The 4,346-nt window shown below is 36.9% G+C and overlaps 1 long non-coding RNA gene across 1 annotated transcript in view; it reads left to right on the top strand.

The window, feature by feature from the left end:
- Positions 1 to 4,056, top strand: part of LOC118767202 — a 26,337-nt gene extending 22,281 nt beyond the window's left edge. Inside the window, exon 3 of the long non-coding RNA XR_005003108.1 lies at positions 4,031 to 4,056. This is a non-coding gene — a long non-coding RNA (uncharacterized LOC118767202). The remainder of the gene's footprint in view (positions 1 to 4,030) is intronic.
- The last annotated feature ends 290 nt before the right edge of the window (positions 4,057 to 4,346 follow it).

The following is a 4,346-nucleotide window of genomic DNA, read 5'->3' as shown; positions in this document are numbered from 1 at the left end:
TCCTCCAGGCCTCCGTGTTGTGTCTGAGGCCATGTGAGAAGATGAATGGAGGCATAACATCACTATCACTAGTGATCACTCCAAACACTATGATGATTTTTATCATTCTTGGTACATGTTTTGGGAACATGGCAAGCCAACGGTTGTTCTACGTGTTCACCATCTGATCCTGGCAGAAATTTCTCTCATCTGAGAAAAACCAAATCATATTCAGTTGGAGGGGATGCTTAAGTTCGTTCAAAAGCTTCATAGCATTGTCTTTCCTCTTGTCTTTGATGGCTTGGGATGAAAAATGACCCTCTAACATCTTGTATGAGGAATACTGAATGTCTTCATGCACTAGCTGCCTTACAAGAAACTCAGACACTCTCATGTCCCTGGCGATGGACCTGATTGACTTGGAGGGATCATTGTCAATCATGGCCTGGATCTCACCAACAAATCCAGTTCTTTTCTTATCAGAACAATCAGAGTGAGTTTTCTGAGATGCAATACCTTTGTAATCACCATCAGACTCATCTAACTCTTTCTGAATCCTCCGCACTCTCCTCAGATTGATGCCCAAACACTCTGAAATGTTCATATTGGAATTTCCAGCATGAATGCCAAACAGTACAGCATGTCATTTCCAAATTTTTGGCAGAGTGAACTGTGTCATGGCGCTGTTTTTCTCACAGATGGTGCCCAACTGACCCTACTATACTGTGTAGTTGACAAACTCAAAAACAATGTGCATGCATGAAATTAAATATATAAAATGGCAACAATTTACCCATCACACCCTGTACATGTATATATGATGTGCTTTGAAGTTTGCAAAATATATATAATAGGAAATGCATCCATTACGTATAACATCCACAGTTAAAACATTTCGAAATATATGACGGGCTTCTTTCAGTTTCCGTCTGCCATATTCACTCACAAGGCTTTGGTAAGCTTTGGATTCTGTTAAACTATCCAACTCCTGCCAGGATGGAAAAGGGCGGTTAAATGAAGATAGTAATGATAATGATCATGATGCTGGTGGTGATGGTGGTGGTGGCAGTGGTGGTTGGTGGTGGTGATGATGAAGCTGTGCATGCGTGCGAACGTACATGTGTGTGTGTGTGTGTGTGGTGTGTGTGTGTGTGCGGTAAGCGACTTGTGAGATTGTTGCTAGCGAGTCTGAAATTACTCACATATAAGTATAATATATGATGTCAGTGGAACTATGCTAATTAAAGAAACATCGTAATTAGTTGCAGTTACTTCCGTGTTTCTCTCGTATGATTCGTAGATGACAACGACGACGACGATGATGATGATGACATCGGTGGCGACATCGCTGTTGGCGTGTGGTGGTGGTGATGATTGTGTGTGACGGTGTTGTTAACGATGACGATGATGATGATTCCTTTTGTTTCCCACCAGGGGGCGACAGATGAGGGAGACGATACAAAGACTGACATATAAAGTGTGAGATTTATATAGAATGATGAAGAGGGAAAAAAATGAAAGAAAGAAAAAAGAAATGCGTGTATACTTGGTACACAATATGAAGACTACTTAGAAATAATAGAATTCATTGAAATTTGTATCGTTTTGAGAGAGAGAGAGAGAGAGAGATGAATAAAAAAAATTCAAATCAATGATTGCTGTTCAGCAGACGATAGAAATTACTGAAGACGGAATTGGTAAAAGGTAAACAAACTGGACTAAAAGAATGAATGAAAGCAAGACATTGTTGGCAGGAGAGGATGGTAAAATGATTGGAGGGAGTGGAAGGAGTTGGAAAGGAAAGGAAAGGAAAAGAAAGACTAGAAACAAAGGCGAGTGAAGAATGGCAAGAAAAGGAATGGAAGAAGTGAAAGGAATGAACGAAATAAGAGGAAGTAAAAGAAGACAGAAAAATAAGGAAGAAATGGTTAAAGAAACAGGAATGAAGAAAAGGAAACAAAACGAAAGAGAAACGGGAAGGAAGAAAGAAAGAAAAAAGAAAGAAAGAGAGAGAGAAAGAAGGAAAGAAAGAAAGAAAGAAAGAAAGAAAGAAAGAAAGAAAGAAAGAAAGAAGGAAAGAAAGAAAGAAGGAAAGAAAGAAAGGGGAGTGTGAAGAATTGAAGAAAGAAAGGGGAGTGTGAAGAATTGAAGAGAAGGAATATTTTAAACGGAGAAAACTAAAATAAATGAAGAAAACAACAGTTGATAATGAAAGACAAAGAGATGCGGATAAAAGATGAAAGAAAGAGAAAGGGTAGAGAGAGAGAGAGAGAGAGAGAGAGAGAAGCGGAAGAAATAGAAAAAGAAAGAAAGAAAGTGTAAAAGAAATGAAGAGTAAGAAAGCGAAATAGGTGGGAGAAGAGAAGAAGGAAATAAAGGAAAGAATGAATGAACGAAAAAAAGAAAGAGAAGGCAAAAAGAAAGAAACAAACAAACAAACAAACAAAATGTAAAAGAAATGAAGAGTAAGAAAGCAAAGGAGATTGAAAACAGATATAAACAATAACGGAAAATAGAAAGAAGGAAGGAAGGAAGAAAGAGATGATCAATCAGAATAATTTAATTTCGAAAATGGATCAGAAATATGGTGGTAGAAGAAGATATTGAAAAGACTGAAGAATCGAGATGACGTCATTGCTATTTTTGCGGCAGTCAAATGATTTTCCCTTTGTTCACGTGATTGATGGAGAGCTGTGACGTCATAGGAGAAAGAAATTGTTGAAGCTTCTCAAAACGGGGAAAATTTAACGCCTTCGTTCTCTCAATGTGTGTGTGTGTGTGAGAGAGAGAGAGAGAAAGAGAGTGAGTGAGTGTGTGAATAGATAGATAGATAGATAGATAGATAGATAGATAGATAGATAGATAGATAGATAGATAGATAGATAGATAAAGAGAGTGAGAGAGAGAAACAGATAGACAGGCAGGCAAACAGATAGATAGATAGATAGATAGATAGATAGATAGATAAAGAGATAGATAGATAGAGATAGAGAGAGAGAGAGAGAGAGAGAGAGAGATGTCAGCTTTGCCTTTTATCCTTCGGCGGTCGAAAAAATAAAGTATCAATCTGGGTTGACCGTATCGACTAACCTCTTCCCCTAAATCTGTGCCCCCCACCACACTGCCCTTTGTTAATAACGATTATTACAACAAGACAAGCAGCTGAATGAACAAAATCGTTATGGCTCCATACTAGGGTTTCTCTGCTGGAATATCTGGAAAATTGGCTAAAAATGAAATCAAATGAGGACCCCAAATCTTTTATTCTCTTTTCCAGAAATTCGTAGCCGCATCATCTAAAAAAAAATAATTATGAAGTCTTTCGCCAGCTGAGTGGATGGAGCAAAGTCAAATGGAATATTTTACTTAAGAACATCCAGTCTCGGAATCGAAACCACGATCTTACGAAAATGAGTGCAACACTCTAACCACTAAGCCACGTGCCTGAACACACACGCACGCACGCGCACGCACACACACACACACACACACACACACACACACACAAGTTGTGATGTAATAATGAAGTCAAACCTAAAAGTGATATTTTGAAATAATTTAACACGTACGTTTCATGCATCCATTACGTATAACTTCCTCAGATAAAACATTTCAAACTATAAAGAAATTGATGGAAATATTTCAGTATATATAGTCTGAAATAGTTATACGCAATGGATACATTTTCCTATTATTTATATTACGTAAACCGGAAACGTGCGCGTTTAATTATTTCAAAATACCACTGTTAGGTTTGACTTCATTATTACAACTTATACGACGCTAGTACAAACCAGTCGGTCGAGACTCCACTGATGATGATAGTCTAACAACGATTTGGTGTAGTTTGTAATATTTTATTTGAGTCGAAAATTCTGGTCTATTTTTGATATGCTGGTCACTGATAAAATTGTTAACCTTATTATCCTTTTATATTATAATTGTATACATACATGCATGCATATATATATATATATTATATATACACATATATATATATATATATATATATATATATATATAATATATATATATATATATATAAGGCAAGATGTGTGTGTGTGTGTGTGTGTGTGTACGTGATTGTAGTTTATGCACATCCACAAATTAGCACGTATGTCGCTCAAATTTTAGGAGGACATTCGTCAAAATCCTATCTGGGTTTTTTCAACTTATTTTTTTCCCGAGGCACCCGCGGATAGCGGTAAAAATCTATTTTCAGCCATAGCTTTTAGCGGTAAAAATTAATTTTCAGCCATAGCTTTTTGACGGCGTCTAACAAAAACAATAAGATAAAGAAAAGTGAAAGAGAAGCAGAGTTTCACAGCGTCTAAACAAAAAAAGGGAAAGACAAAGTGAGAGAGAGA

This window comes from Octopus sinensis, linkage group LG19, assembly GCF_006345805.1.
Source record: "Octopus sinensis linkage group LG19, ASM634580v1, whole genome shotgun sequence".
NCBI lineage: Eukaryota > Metazoa > Mollusca > Cephalopoda > Octopoda > Octopodidae > Octopus > Octopus sinensis.
This window is presented reverse-complemented; position numbering and strand designations above follow the sequence as displayed.